This window comes from Schistocerca piceifrons, chromosome X (genome assembly GCF_021461385.2).
Source record: "Schistocerca piceifrons isolate TAMUIC-IGC-003096 chromosome X, iqSchPice1.1, whole genome shotgun sequence".
NCBI classification, from domain to species: domain Eukaryota; kingdom Metazoa; phylum Arthropoda; class Insecta; order Orthoptera; family Acrididae; genus Schistocerca; species Schistocerca piceifrons.
The window spans coordinates 478,184,547-478,202,159 of NC_060149.1; positions in this window are offsets into that span (position 1 = coordinate 478,184,547).

Below are 17,613 nucleotides of genomic sequence, written 5' to 3' on the forward strand. Positions count from 1 at the left end.
AGACCTAACTTCTACAAATTCGCCTTGCCGAGAGGGCCCAGCTCTGTTAGAGTCCCGCCAGTTCTGATGAAATTCACGTCTATCGTTATGATTATATCGTCTGTCGTCATGTCGGTAGTTCCTGTAGTTTCTTTCTTGTCGGTCATGTGGTGGAGAATTTCTCCCTGAATCGTAACTGCGCGCTGGACCGTTGCGTCTGAAATTATTCTGTCTCCCTTGATAATAACAGTTCTGGTTACCATATTGTCTGTTTCTATGATTGTCTCTGTCATATTCATTACTACGGAAATGTGATCTTTCTTTGTAACTATTATTACTCTGCCAGTGGTTGTCATATGGGTGGTGTCTGTTTTGGTCACGATTTGCATTGTAAGAATAGCCTTGTCGTGTCCAGTTATTGTTTCTGTCATCGCGGAATTGTGACGTATGTGACCTGTAGTGATTGTTTTCCTGTTTTCGCATCCCGCGACGGTCTGTGTCAATTTCCAGTTCTTGTAACAGTCCCTGAAATGCTTCAATGTCGTCTTTGCAACGTCCTGCTAAAATAATGTGTCGTAAATGTTCAGGCAATTTGAGTAAGCAAATGCGGATGAGTTCTGAGGGGCTGTATGGGTTTGAAAGATATTGATTCTTATGTAACATGTCTTCAAAATATTTGACAAGACTGGAAAATTCAGATTGTTCAAAGTGTTTCATCATCATGATGCTATGTTTTACACGGTCTTGTGTAGCTTGAGACCAATATGCTGAGAGGAAGGCATGGTAAAACTCTCCTTCACTGTGGCAATCGTGAATTACCGATCGCATTCTTACAGCTGGTTCATTCTCCAAGTAGCCACACATAAATTCTAATCTGTGTTCTAACGACCAGTTGGGAGGAAAACAATGAGAGAATTGATGGAGCCATGCTTGTGGATGAATGTCGTTGCCAGAATTCTTAAATGTTTTGAATTTACGTGTAGTAATGAATAGCTTATAGTCAAAATCATCATGTCGGCGAGTCGCATATCGGTCATTGTTAGGTCGTGTTGGCCGTTCCATCTCAAAATTCGGTGCACATTCCCAATTTCTTTCATAACTTCCGAAATGCCCTGTGTTATTATTTTGTGGCTGTTCCGTATTTCTGTGTCCCTCTTCCCGTATTGGGGCGCGAGTATCCTCTGAAATACGTAATTCTTGTATTACCTGTGTCAGCTGATCTTGTACTTCTCGGATTTCTCTTTTGTACTGTGTATTGATTTGATTTTGATTCTGTTTGAATTTTCTAATTTGTTCATACTCTTCTGTGTCAGTGAAGGCTACAGGTCTTGTGTCATTCAGATCATCATCTACCTTTGTAGATAAGTTAGTGACCTTATCCGAAAGTTCGGCTACTTTCTCCGATAGTGAACACATTTCCTCAGAGTGTTTTTCTGAACCAAGTTTCAGAGTGTCCATTTGTGTTGAAATCGTATCTACTGTGTCCTTTAAGTTTTCTTGAGTTTTTGCAAGTTGCGTAACCGAATCGGTAGATGCAACTGAGTCAATTTTAGCTTGCAAGGTGTTGTGATTTTCATGAACAATGGTTTGCAGATCTTTTATGGCTGCTTCGTGATTCTGTAATACATTTTCATGCCGCGAAAAAATGGGTTGAAAATGCTCACAAATTTGTGTTTTTATGTCATTGCAGACTTTTTGACATTTCGATTCAATGTTATGTAACTCACTAGTTAAATCTTCACGTGTTTGTTCAAGTGTGGTGTCCAACTTTTGAAGATTTTGTCCCATTGCGTCTAACTGTTGCTGTGTTTGTCTCTGGTGTTGTTCCATTGTGTCTAACTTTTGAAGATTTTGTTCCACTGTGTCTAACTTTTGCTGTGTTTGTCTCTGATTTTGTTCCATTGTGTTTAACTTTTCAAGCTTTTGTCCCATTTGTTGCATTAATTGTAATAACAATGCACTGGTGTCTGAAACATGTTCCTCAGTGCTTTTCGGCAGTGAATTTGCACCGGCAACATTCACATTTTGACAAGCGGAAAATGTGTCTTGACTCATTTGAGAAAACGGTGAGAACCCAAAACCTGAGTCTGCAGTATTTGCAATATTGTGTTCTGTCATTCCCGATTCCAGAGGCGAGCTGTTGCCGACCAATCGATCGATAACGCTTCCCTGTGCACTACCTGTTTCACTGTCTACACCATTGTTTGCCGCCCGCTCCATTTCCCTATGCGCAATTACCAAATTACTACTTTGAACATTAGTTAATTCATTACCCAGTGGTGCTGGCAAGCTACGCTCGTCGTCACTATCATTTCTCAATTTACTTTGGAGCCTAGTGTTACGTTTTTCACACGCCATAATTGTCACAATATTTCACACGATAACACAGAAAAGCACAATTTGAAGTGCAAAAATAGGAGAACACATTAACATAGCACTGAAAATAATATCTAGTTAATTGCAAGCGTAGCTGCGAAATACTTGGTGCAAATCTATATGCATGCCACAACTGTTTTACTGTACAACAATGAAAGGCTACAACTACAAAGGGGATTCTCTCTACAATTACGCGCTAGCAATAAACAAAAGCTACACTAAATACACAAACTACAAGAAAAAATCAGAAGATTCCAGTGAGGTATCCTAGGCTAAGGGTCGACATATGAAACGTCCCCTTTGAACAATTCTACATGACTGTGCTTAAACTGACACACAATGTTTTTAGCGCAACGCAATCTGACTTTCAAAATTCCCTACTAAAGAATGGCCCTGACTAACATTAAACTATACCTTTCACAAATCACTTACCTCACAAAAATCTTCGCTGCTCAAGCTACTGCAATACAGCGAGCGCCACTACTGCCAGCTAAATAAAAGATTCAAACTACGGAAGGCACTAACTACTGATAGGGATAGTTAGCAAATGAAAGATATTAATAGAGAACAAACAATGTATTTACCTTGATATCATCATATATAAATATAGCAGTTCATGACAAATTACAAAACTCCGCCATCTCTCTCCCCACATCCACCACTGCTGGCGGCTCACCTCCAACTGCCCAACGCTACGTGCTGTTCACAGCCAGCTGCCTAACACTACAATGGCGAGTATTACAACAATGCAAAGCAGCCACAGACTGCACACAGCACAGCCAGTGATTTTCATACAGAGGTGGCGTTACCAATAAAAAAGCCTAAACAGCCTACTTACAAGACAGACAGACAGAGAGAGAGACAGAGAGTCCCATTTATCTTGACCACCCTAAATAACTGTTTGTCCAGATGCAAATTACAAAATGTTTCAAGCAAACGTTCCTTAGCCGTCAGAGGGACATCAATGAGCATGATTGCCTTCGTTGTAGCTGTGTTTTTTTTTTGTTTTTTACAAAGATACGAACAGCGGTACGACTTTATCAAATGGCACCCTGTGTTTTTTATTCGGTGATTCATTTCCTCTCCTAAAGGCCTATTCAAAAATGTCTCACAGTGTACCATTCACTGAAACAAAACATCATTAATTACATAACACAACACTGACCTTGATCCCGTGATCAGATACTCGTCCACTTGCTGGAGTTGTCAGAAAACAAATGAAAACCAAGTAAAAACATTGCACAAAATTGACTTTGAGTCTCCTGTATCATTGCCCAGGGGTTGAACATTCAAATGTGATCAAAGTGGTGACCCTGGACACTGATACACTATTGCACTCTTTGAATGAAAGAATTATTTACTGCTTGTAGTATTGCCTGCTGAAGAGACTTACAAGCAAGCACGATACGTTCCTGTATGTCCTCTGGAGTTGTTGGAATATCGCGATAGACAAAGCCTTTAATGCATCCCCAAAAAAAAAGTCCAGAGGATTTAAATCAGGAGACCTAGCAGGTCAAGCAACTGTTCATCCTCGACCAATCCATCTGGCAGGATACCTTCGGTTCAGAACACGACGTGCACGCAAGGCATTATGTGCTGGACATCCATCGTGTTGATACCACATAATCATTCTGGTTCTTAGCGGCACTTCATCCAGAAGAGGAGGAAACATTCGTCTGAGGAAGTTGGCATACGCTGTGCCGTTTAGACTACCATTGATGATGAGGGCCAATAATTGTAGTACCAAGCATCTTACACCAGACGTTAACCCTCCGTTGACGCTGATGTTCCATCTGTCTAAGCCATCCTGGGTTGTCGCTGGACCAATAATGCATGTTCCTGGTATTTATCTGTCCTTTGTTTGAGAAGGAACATTCATCGGTAAATAGAAATTGGAGAAGAAGTTCGGATTGGCGAGGATTTGCTGCTGTGCCTACTGACAGAACTGAACACGATTCTGGAAATCATTCCCATGCAATTCTTGATGTAGGTGTCCATGGTAAGGATGGAACCGATGACGCGTAAGAATACGATGTACACTCGTTTTGGGAATGACAATCTCGTGTTCAAGCTGTCGTGTGCTCACACGTGGATTCATAGCAACGGAAGCGAGAACAGTAACTTCTTTGTGAGTGCTACCACGACTGCGTTGTCGTGGGTTGAAACTTCCCGTTTACTGAAGCGTCGCAGGAAGACGGAAAAACATCCGTATGGAAGGTGGGTTCTTGTCAGGATATCGTTCTCTGTACAGTTCCGCTGCCTGCGTAGCATTTCACCTACCTTCTACTACTACTACTACAACAAAAGAAACGTTATGTCGAAGCAGTTTGCAGGAAGGACAGCCTTTACTGTATGCCTACTCTACAAAACAGTATTTAAAAGGACTAAATTACTGTACTAAATGTTCCTGTACATAAGAAAACAGTAATTCAGGTACTCTTCTGCTAACTTACATTCCCCATAGATGAGTTGTATTTCTACCTTATCTTCGTTCGTGTACATTCTACTGATACTACCCGTCAACTGACGATGGTTGACGGAATGACGGGTGTGCATTCTACTTATGTTTACATTTGTCCTCTGTCAACGTCAGCGCGTGGATGTGTTCCATTCCCCCTAGTTCGTGCACTAAGCGCTGGGAGCGCCAACGTCAATGTTGTGTTATGTAATTAATAACGTTGTGTTTCAGTGAATGGTACACTGTGATACATTTTTGAATAGGCCTTTAGGAGAGGAAATGAATAACCGAATAAAAAATACAGGGTGCCATTTAAAAAAAGTCATACCGCTGTTCGTATCTTTGTAAAAAATACAGCTACAACGAAGGCAATCATACTCATTGATGTCCCCCTGACTTCTAAAGAACATTTGCTTGAAACATTTTGTAATTTGCATCTGGACAAACTGTAATTTAGGGTCGTCAAGATAAATGGGACACCCTGTATATATACAGGGTTGTCCATTGATAGTGACAGGGCCAAATATCTCACGAAATCAGCATCAAACGAAAAAACTACAAACAACGAAACTCGTCTAGCTTGAAGGTGGAAACCAGATGGCTCTATGGTTGGTCCGCTACATGGCGCTGCCATAGGTCAAACGGATATCAACTGCGTTTCTTTAAATAGGAACCCCCATTTTTTATTACACATTCGTGTAATACCTAAAAAAATATGAATGTTTTAGTTGGACCACTTTTTTCGCTTTGTGATACATGGCGCTGTAATAGTCACAAACGTATTAGTACGTGGTATCACGTAACATTCCGCCAGTGCGGACGGTATTTGCTTCGTGATACATTACCCGTGTTAATATGGACCGTTTACCAATTGCGGAAAAGATCGATATCGAGTTTATGTATGGCTATTGAGATCAAAATGCTCAACGGGCGTGTGCTACGTATGCTGCTCGGTATCCTGGACGACATCATCCAATGGTCCGGACCGTTCGCCGGATAGTTACGTTATTTAAGGAAACAGGAAGTGTTCAGCCACATGTGAAACGTTAACCAAGACCTGCAACAAATGATGATGCCCAAGTAGGCTGTCGCGGCTAATTCGCACATCAGTAGCAGACAAATTTCGCGAGGATCTCAAAAACGTCGGTGTTGAGAACGCTACATCAACATCGATTGCACCCGTATCATATTTCTATGCACCAGGAATTGCATGGCGACGACTTTGAACGTCGTTTACAAATGGTTCAAATGGCTCTGAGCACTATGGGACTTAACTTCTGAGGTCATCAGTCCCCTAGAACTTAGAACTACTTAAACCTGACTAACCTAAGGACATCACACACATCCATGCCCGAGGCAGGATTCGAACCTGCGACCGTAGCGGTCGCGCGGTTCCAAATTCTAGCGCCTAGAACCGCTCGGCCACAACGGCCGGCCGTCGTGTACAGTTCTGCCACTGGGCACAAGAGAAATTACGGGATGATGACAAATTTTTTGCACGCGTTCTATTTAGCTATTTAGCGTTCTATTTGGTAACGTAAACCGGCATAATATGCACTATTGGGCAACGGAAAATCCACGATGGCTGCGACAAGTGGAACATCAGCGACCTTGACGGGTTAATGAACGGTGCCGCATTATGTGAAGAAGGATAAATGGCCCCCATTTTATCGACGGCAATCGAAATGGTGCAATGTATGCTGATTTCTTACGTAATGTTCTACCGATGTTACTACAAGATGGCGATGTACTTCCAACATGATGGATGTCCGGCACATAGCTAGCGTGCGGTTGAAGCGGTATTGAATAGCATATTTCATGACAGGTGGATTGGTCGACGAAGCACCATATCATGGCCCGCACGTTCACCGGATCTGACGTTCCCAGATTTCTTTCTGTGGGGAAAGTTGAAGGATATTTGCTATCGTGATCCATCGACAACGCCTAACAACATGCGTCAGCGCATTGTCAATGCATGTGCGAACATTACGGAAGGCGAACTACTCGCTGTTGAGAGGAATGTCGTTACACCTACTGCCAAATGCATTGAGGTTGACGGACATCATTCTGAGCATTTATTGCAAAATGGTTCAAATGGCTCTGAGCACTGTGGGACTTAACATCTGAGGTCATCAGTCCCATAGAACTTAGAACTACTTAAACCCAACTAACCTAAGGACATCACACACATCCATGCCCGAGGCAGGATTCGTACCTGCGACCGTAGCGGTCGAGCGGTTCCAGACTGAAGCGCCTAGAATCGCTCTGCCACACTGGCCGGCCATTTATTGCATTAATGTGGTATTTACAGGTAATCACGCTGTAACAGCATGATTTCTCAGAAATGATAAGTTCACAAAGGTACATGTATCACATTGGAACATCCGAAATAAAATGTTCAAACGTACCAACGTTCAGTATTTTAATTTAAAAAACCTACCTGTTACCAACTGTTCGTCTAAAATTGTGAGCCATATGTTTGTGGCTATTAAAGCGCCATCTATCACAAAGCGAAAAATGTGGTCCAACTAAAACATTCACATTTCTTTACGTACTACATGAATATGTAATAGAAAATGGGGGTTCCTATTTAAAAAAAAAAACCAGTTGATATCCGTCTGACCTATGGCAGCGCCATCTAGGGGGCCAACCATAGCGCCATCTGGTTTCCCCCTTCAAGCTAGACAAGTTTCGTCCTTTGTAGTTTTTTTCGTTTGACGCTTATTTCGTGAGATATTTGGTCCGGTCACGATCAATGGACCACCCTATATATATATAGGGTGGGCGTGGGTGGGAGGGTAGGAGGGTGGGTGGACAAAAGGAGCGTAGTGTATTTATTTATGACCTGTTATTGTTCTGCTATTGCCTTCTGCATGTGGAAGGTTTCCTCAACGGTCAGTTTTCTGTATAGGCTGTGGCTGAGTTTTAGTATTCTTAAACCTGTTTCTGTTGTAGTTGGGTGGTGATTGTGTGCTATTAGGTGGTCAGCAAATGTATACACATAGAACAGCTACCCAATGAAATAAACAACCTACACCCAAAAATTAACTTCACATTAGAAACAGAAACAAACAACATACTACATTTTTAGATCTCAATATACAAAAAACAAACAACACACACAACTTCACAATATTAAGGAAGCCGACAACCAGAAGCACCATCATGCACAACGTGTCGAATGACTCATTGACAGCCGGCCGAAGTGGCCGTGCGGTTAAAGGCGCTGCAGTCTGGAACCGCAAGACCGCTACGGTCGCAGGTTCGAATCCTGCCTCGGGCATGGATGTTTGTGATGTCCTTAGGTTAGTTAGGTTTAACTAGTTCTAAGTTCTAGGGGACTAATGACCTCAGCAGTTGAGTCCCATAGTGCTCAGAGCCATTTGAACCATTTGACTCATTGACACATAAGCAACCAAACTTCAGATTCATGATCTATAGATTAAACAGAACACCCACAAGCCAATAGGCAACGGTCTTGCCGCAGTGGATACACCGATCCCGTGAGATCACCGAAGTTAAGCGCTGTCGGTCGTGGTCGGCACTATGATGGGTGACCATCCAGCCGCCATGCGCTGTTGCCATTTTTCGGGGTGCACTCAGCCTCGTGATGCCAATTGAGGAGCTACTCGACCGAATAGTAGCAGCTCCGGTCAAAGAACGACCGGGAGAGCGGTGTGCTGACCACAGGCCCTCCCATCCGCATCCTCATCTGAGGATGATACGGCGGTCGGATGGTCCCGATGGACCACTTGTGGTCTGAAGACGGAGTGCTTTTTCATAAGCCAACAGAACTACACAAAGAACTAAATACAAGAAAACAAATAGCAGCAGAAAATGGTTATGATATCGATATGGTAGACAAGTTAAACCAAAATATATGTAAACAATACAGAAATGAACTTGCCACACACACACAAAAGTCCTCACGCAATATAGAACAACACAAAAAATGACCACATACAAGATACAATAGAGCAACAACAAACACACAAAACAAAATGGCACATACTCATCTACAATAACGAAGCTTTTCACAGAGTAGGCAACATATTAGAGAAACAGGGACTCCAGATAGGATACAGGACAGAGAACACAACACTGTAAAAGATCAGAACGCAAGGAACACGCACTAATAAATTTATCACGTCAGGAATATATGAACTCACACATGCAACACTTGTCAGTCAGTGTACATAAAACAGACATGAAGAAACGTCAAAACCAGATATTCAGAACTTTAAAAAGCAACAGTTGCCATAGCACAATTGCTGACCACCTAATAGCACAGCCGGCCGGTGTGGCCGTGCGGTTCTAGGCGCTTCAGTCTGGAACCGCGTGACCGCTACGGTCGCAGGTTCGAATCCTGCCTCGGGCATGGATGTGTGTGATGTCCTTAGGTTAGTTATGTTTAAGTAGTTCTAAGTTCTAGGTGACTGATGACCACAGATGTTAAGTCCCATAGTGCTCCGAGCCATTTGAACCATTTGAACCTAATAGCACACAATCACCACCAAACTACAAGAAAAACAGATTTAAGAATACTAAAACCAAACCACAGCCCATACACCAAACTGACCATTGAGGAAACCTTCCACATACAGAAGGCAACAGCAGGAGGAAAACAGGTCATAAATGAATACACTACACTCTGCAACGGCACACTGTCTAACAGACAAAAGGAAATTTACAGAGAAGACAACACAAACAGCTAAAACGTTTACCTCCCTCACGAACACACACAGGGATTGCCACACAAAAACGTAAGTAAAAACGAATATAAGCGCGAAATATCGCAACAAACGAAATTACGTTTAAAGCATAAAATGATAGGTTAACTGGCAACAAACTTTATCATCTACATCGTTTGGTTGCAGATGACAAGCTACCAGTACGAAGTAATACGCAAGTGGTCCTGCAAAATCACGCAAACTGAATGTAAAGGTTATTAACTAACAGAAACAAATTTTTGTTTTAAATAAATATTTTGTAATCATTTAGTAACTATGTTCACATTACAGATTAAATAAAACAGAGAAACACTGATGATTGCACAGAGGTGCTAAAACATGTTTGGAAACTTTTAAAAACGGCGTTTTACCTAAAAGGCGACTCTTACATCCAACAGGTTTGAAGCTTAATCCATCTAAAATGCAAGCAACTTTAGTCGTTCCCAAACGAATTTGTACCCCTCAGATCAGAGTACGTCCTCCATTATAAATTATAAACGGCACAGAAATAACTTTTGTTTCTTCTGCAAAGAAGTTACGGCTACTTATGGACCATCACACAATCTGGCCTGAACACACACCGACAGTCTATAAGAAACAGACAACATCACTTCATTCACTATAGATATATAAAAAAAGTATTTCTTTTCGAGCTTAATAAAGAGCTCATAGAATCACTAATACTCCCAATACTTGATTATGGTGACCATATTTTCCAAAGATTTTCTAACGAAATCTCACACCTACTGGTTTTGGCAGTCAATGCTTTTTACGATATACTTGCGACGTACGCTGATGCTGTTTAGACCACATTCCTCCTGCGTACGAACTCGAACGGTTATTATGGCTATGTACCAATAAGCTAAAGATTATCACGTTAACTCCATCATCTTCCCAATAATTGCACTCCATCTTATTTATTGTCTACTCTTAAACTACTGTAGAAAGACACATATTCAGCAAAGTAATGTCCTCTCCCTATAATTACATAATTCTGTCAAGTTCACGAAATAATTTTTAGCATCACTATCTCGACTTTGGAACAATTTTCCTCAAAATATAAGAGAAATTAAATCACTTTCAGACTTCTCAAGACAGCCTCTACCACAACAGTCATCTCTACCATACATTAGTCTGCAGCCCACTCTTGTCAGTCCTGGTTCCTCCTCAACTTTTTGACCCTCCCATCCCCCGCCCCATGTGAACAGAGTCCTCTATATAAATTCTGATCTTTCCTAACAGCCAATGTACGTGTCATTTCAGTCTTCATCTCTTTCTTCATCCCTTCTGTTTCTAATAATACAAAACATGGCTGACAATGTTTATTTATTTATTTATTGTTCCGTGGGACCACATTAAGGAGAAGTCTCCATGGTCATGGAACGAGTCAATACATGAAATTATAACACGATTGTAGAAACAGAGAAAATGAAATATAAGAAACATATTCAGGCGACAAGTCGTAAGTTTAAATAAAGAAAATCAACAATGTAACACTGGAATTTGCTTAAATATTTGGCTCTTCCAGGAGCTCCTCGACAGAATAGAAGGAGTGAGCCATGAGGAAACTCTTCAGTTTGGACTTAAAAGTGTTTGGGCTACTGCTAAGATTTTTGAGTTCTTGTGGTAGCTTATTGAAAATGGATGCAGCAGAATACTGCACTCCTTTCTGCGCAAGAGTCAAGGAAGTGCATTCCACATGCAGATTTGATTTCCGCCTAGTATTAACTGAGTGAAAGCTGTTAACTCTTGGGAATAAGCTAATATTGCTAACAACAAACGACATTAAAGAAAATATGTACTGTGAGGGCAATGTCAAAATTCCCAGACTATTGAATAGGGGTCGACAAGAGGTTTTCGAACTTATACCACACATAGCTCGAACAGCCCGTTATTGAGCCAAAAATACCCTTTTTGAATCAGAAGAATTACCCCAAAAAATTATACCATATGACATAAGCGTATGAAAATATGCGAAGTAGGCTACTTTTCGTGTTGAAATGTCACTTATTTCAGATACTGTTCTAATGGTAAATAAAGCAGCATTTAGTTTCTGGACAAGATCCTGAACATGGGCTTTCCACAACAGCTTACTATCTATCCGAACACCTAGGAACTTGAACTGTTCCGTCTCGCTTATAATATGCCCATTCTGTCTGATCAAAATATCAGTTCTTGTTGAAACTGAGTCTGACTGTGATTTAGCATCAACTTATTTTCCACAAGCCACGAACTTATTTCATGAACTAAATTATTCGATAGTGTTTCAATACTACACACAAGATCCTTCAGTACCAAGCTGGTGTCATCAGCAAACAGAAATATTTTTTAATCACCTGTAATACTAGAAGGAATATCATTTATATAAATAAGAAACAGCAGCGGCCCCAGCACCGATCCTTGGGGAACGCCCCACTTAACAGTGCCCCATTGGGACTGAACATCACTACTACTCACAATATTGCGGAGAATTACCTTCTGCTTTCTGTTCTTAAGGTAATAGGCGAACCAATTGTAATAGTCTGCACCATTCTTAATGCGCTTTGTTACTATTACTATCAGTGTTAGTTATTATTATTACTATCTTTATTGTCAAACATGTTAATATTATTATTAGTACCATTGTTATTTTGAATGGTTTATAATACCTTTGATGTGTGTTGTTTCTAGTCAGATGTAAGAGACAGCCCTAAGACCTTAATCTTATCAATCGAAATGACATAGGAATAAATAAATACATCGAAGCATAAGTGCATTTTTCACTAAGATACACTATATGATCAAAAGTATTCGGACACCTGGCTGACAATGACTTACAAGTTTGTGGCGCCCTCCATCGGTAATGCTGGAATTCAGTATGGTGTTGGTCAACCCTTAGCGTAGATGACAGCTTCCACTCTCGCAGGCATACTTTCTATCAAGCGCTGGAAGCTTTCTTGGGATATAGCAGCCCATTCTTCACGGAGTGTTGCACTGAGGTGATGTTTCGATGTCAGTGGGTGAGGCCTGGCACGAAGTCGGCGTTCCAAAATATATCAAAGGTGTTCTATAGGATTCAGGTGAGAAATCCGTGTAGGCCAGTCCATTACAGGAATGTTATTGTCGTGTAATCACTTCGCCATAGGCCGTGATTTATGAACAGGTGCTCGATCGTGTTGAAAGCTGCAATCTCGTTCCCCAAATTACTGATCAACAGCGGGAAGCAAAAAGGTGCTTAAAACGATGTTGACCTCAGCTGCGGTAGTGCCACGCAAAACAACAAGGGGTGTAAGCCCCCTACATTAAAAACACGACCAGACCATAACACCACCGCCTCTGAATTTTACCGTTGGCACTACATACGCTGGCAGATGACGTTCACCGGGCATTCGCCATAGCCACACCCCGCCATCGGATGGCCACAATGTGTACCGTGATTCGACACTCCACACAAAGTTTTTCCACTGTTCAATCGTCCAATGTTTATGCTCCTTACACCAAGCGAGGCGTCGTTTTGCGTTTACCAGCGTGATTTGTGGCTTATGAGGAGCCGCTCTACCACGAAATCCAAGTTGTATCACCTCCCGCCTAACTGCAATAGTATTTGCAGTGGGTCCTGATGCAGTTTGGAATTTCTATGTGAAGGACTGGATTGATTTCAGCATATTACACAATACGAACCTCTTCAACAGTTGGCGGTATGTGTCAGTCAACAGACGAGGTCGGCCTTTACGCTTTCGTGCTGTACGTGTCTGTTCACGTTTCCAGTTCACTATCACATTGGAAACAATGGACCTAGATGGGATTAGGACTGTGGAAATCTCGCGTACAGACGTATGAGACAAGTGACACGCTTTCACTTGACCACGTTCGTAGTCCGTCAGTTTCGCGGAGCACCACATTCTGCTGTCTCACAACGTCTAATGACTATTGAAGTCGCTGATATGCAGTACCTGGCAAAAGGTGGCAGCAAAATGCCCATAATATGAAAAATGTATGTCTTTGGGGGTGTCCAGATACTTCTGATCACATAATGTACATATCCGGACGACTCCAGAAATTTACTGTTTTTTCTAGAGTATTGATAACTATTAGAAAAGTCATTGATTATAGTTGGTTTTTATGGTTTTGCTGAATTCGGATTACGTGCCAAAGTGACTTTTCTTTACGACTCGTGTGTATTCGGTCTGTCTGTTATGCTGCTCTAGTAGCGTCACTGATGACTAGCTGTCAAACTGATGGCCATGCATGAAACTGTTTCACATTGCGTCTACTGTTCCAAATTTAGATTGTACAGTTATAATCACACTACCATAAGTTGATGCAAGACGATGTAGATAGCCCTATGTGCTATTCGAATTTATGTCCAGGTGTCTCATCCGCTGTCGCAGAGAGGTGAGGCCAGGCAGAGGATTTGGAGTTGCTGTGCCTCCAGTGCACGGATCTTCAGCGCGTAGTTGCAGTTTCTAGGCTGGAGACACTTTCCGTCTCGTCTAGGACCTGCGCTACTGTGAGAGGTAGGCGCTATTCTGAAACTTTGACAACATATTGCGAAATCAACTAACTCATTGTCATGATTATTATTTATTCTCACGATGTATCACTGGACGGATGGCGTGAATCAATTACAGGACATCATTATTTTACTATTCTACTATTCTCTAAATTGATCTTCTCCCTTTTTTTCTGCCTTTATCCTGCATCGGTACGGGACAGGATTGGCTCTTATCGGATTTGGCACGGTTAATTTAAAGGAGGGGGGAGAGCAGATGCCCCTCCTCACGCTACATAACTACACACACACACACACACACACACACACACACACACACCTTCCCCAGGACGGAACTGTCTGTGTGTAGAGTGATTCTTCTGAAAGTTTTCTGATATTTGTGTAAAAAGTAACTGAGGTGGAACTTGGGTGCCAGCAAAGTATTCATCCTGTTCGATGTGGGAATCTGACCAAATACCACATCTAGTCTGGGAAGCACACTGACCCTCACTGAGTATAGTGCAGCGATGTATCAGGGGACTATATCGACAACACTGTGTATAGATTCGAAAGCAAAAATCTCAATGGAAGGATACAGCATCAAGGGTCCCATCAGAATCGTTACTGGACACATAACTTCTCTCATTACATGTTCATCACATATCAATTATTCTCTCCTACTGACAGTATCTCTCATATAGTGATGACCTTCTGTTGTGTCTAACTGCAAGTCCTATAAAAATTTCAATGGCCATCCAACTTATAAATGTTTATTTAATTGACTGACACAGTCGGCGCACATCAAACATAGGTCATGAGAATACTTTCATTTTAGATGGGATAAGCTTAATAAATCAATATAAAACGTGAGCAGCCTTAGTCCCTAAAAAATAAGTTATTACGATTCACTTCAGAGAAATTCTTTCATCGTTTATTCTAAGCGTCACAGAAATATATTTAGTTTTATCTGCAAGAAGGTTTGGGTTAATACCAGACCATCACTTAGACGGGTCTGAACACACAACTGCAGTCTATAAGAAAGTGTAAGCGTCACTTCATTCACTACAGACATATAAGAAACTATTTCTGTTCGAAAATAAAAATATTGTCGTAGAGTCACTAACTCAACCCATACTTGATTACAGTGATGCTAATTTCCAAGGACCTTCGTACGACATCTCACGCCACCTGGTTTTGGCGACGTGTGCTTGTGTGCGATATATTTCTCACATACGCTGATGCTTTCGACCACATCTGTCCTGCCTGGGAACAGTTATCATGCCTACGCGCTGATAATCATAACGACTACACGCTTTATGTTCACTCTATCGTTTACTCAATCATTGCGCTCCATTTTATTTATCATATTAAATAACATAGTAATAAATAAATATATCGAAGGAAAAGAACATTTTTCACTAATATACGCTATGTGATCAAAACTATCCGGACACTTGGTTGACAATGACTTGCAAGCTCGTACCGCCCTCCATCGGTAATGCTGAAATTCAGTAAGGTGTTGGCCCACCCTTAGCTTTGATGGCAGCTTCCACTCTCACAGCCATTCGTTCAATAGGGTACTGGAAGCTTTACTGGGAAATTTGAGCCCATTCTTCAAGGAGTGCTGTACTGAGGTGAGGCCTGGCACGCAGTCGGCGTTCCAAAAGACCCTAAGGTGCTCTAATTGTTCACGTGAGGGCTCCGTGCAGGCCAGTCCATTACAGAAACGTTATTGTCGTGTAACCACTTCGCCATAACCAGTGCTTTATGAACAGGTGCTCCATCGTGTTGAAAGCTGCAATCGGCATCCACGAATTACTCTTCAACAGTCGGAAGCAAGAAGGTGCTTAAAACATCAATTTAGGACTGTGTTGTGATAGTGCCACGCAAAACAACAAGGTGTGCAAACCCCTCCATGAAAACCACGACCACACCGTAACACCACCGCCTCTTAATTTCACTGTTGGCACTACATACGCTGGCAGATGACGTTCACCGGTCATTCGAAATACCCTTACCCGTCCATCAGATGGCCACATTGTGTACCGTGATTCTTCACTCCACACAACGTTTTTGCACTGTTCAATCGTCCAATGTTTACGCTGCTTACACCAAGCGAGGCGTCGTTTTGCCATTACTGGCGTGATTTGTGGCTTATGAGCTGCCGCTCTACCACGAAATCCAAGTTGTCTCACCTCCGCCAAACTGTAATAATACTTGCAGTGGGTCCTGATGCAGTCTGGAATTCCTGTGTGATGGTCTGGATAGATTTCTGCCTATTACACAATACGACCCTCTTCAACTGTCGGCGGTATGTGTCAGTCAACAGACGAAGTCGGCCTGTACGCTTTCATGCTGTTCATGTCTGTTCACGTCTCCACTTCACTATCACATCGGAAAAAGTGGACCTAGAAGTGTTTAGGACTGTGGAAATCCCGCGTACACACGTATGAGACAAGTGACACACAATCACTTGACCACGTACGAAGCCCGCGAGTTCCGCGGATTGCCCCATTCTGCTCTTCAAATGTTCAAATGTGTGTGAAATCTAATGGGACTTTACTGCTAAGTTCATCAGTCCCTAAGCTTACACATTACTTACCCTAAATTATCCTAAGAAGGAACACACACACCAATGCCCCAGGGAGGGCTCGAACCTCCGGAGGGACCAGCCACAAAGTCCATGACTGCAGCGTCTAAGACCGCTCGGCTAATCCCGCGAGGCTCATTCTGCTCTCTCGCAATGTCTAAAGACTACTGAGGTCGCTGATATTGAGCACCTGTCAGTAGGTGGCAGCGCAATGCACATAATATAAAAAATGTGTATTTTCGGTGATGTCCGGGTGCTTTTGATCACATAGTGTACATAAATGGAAGGATCCAGTATCGTTCTCCTATTTCAGCAGTATTCATAACCATTAGAAAATTCATTGATTATAGGTGGTTTTTAGAGTTTTTCTGAATTCGGATTACGTGCCAATATGATTTTTTTACGACTAGTGTGTTTCAACTCTGTCAGTTATGCTGTTATAGTAGCGTCACTGATGTCTAGCCGTCAAACTGGTGCCTAGTCGTGAAACTGTTTCACATTGTGTCTACTGCTCCAAATTTAGATTGTACAGTTGTAATCACACTACCATAAGCAAATGCAAGAAAATGTAGATAGCCTTATTTGCCCTTCGAATTTATGTACAGGTGTCTCGTCTGCTGTCGCTGGGAGGTCCTGCCTCCAGTGCACGGCACCTCAGGGCGTAGTTCCAGTTTCTAGACTGGAGACACTTGCTGTCTCGTCTAGGACCTCCACCACTGTATAAGGTAGGCACTATTCTTAAAGTTAGACCACATATTGCGGAATCAAGTTACTCATTGTTGTGGTTATTATTTATTCACATGGTGTACCACTGGACGAATGGCGTTAATCGCGTACAGGACATCACTATTTTACTATTCTACTATTCTTTAACTTATTCCTCTCCTTTTTCTTCTGCCTTTAGCCTGCATCGGTGCAGGGCAGGCTTGTCTCTTATCGGATTTGGCATAATTTAAAGGAGTGGGGAAGGCAGATGCCCTCGCCATGCCACACAATTACCCCTACCCCC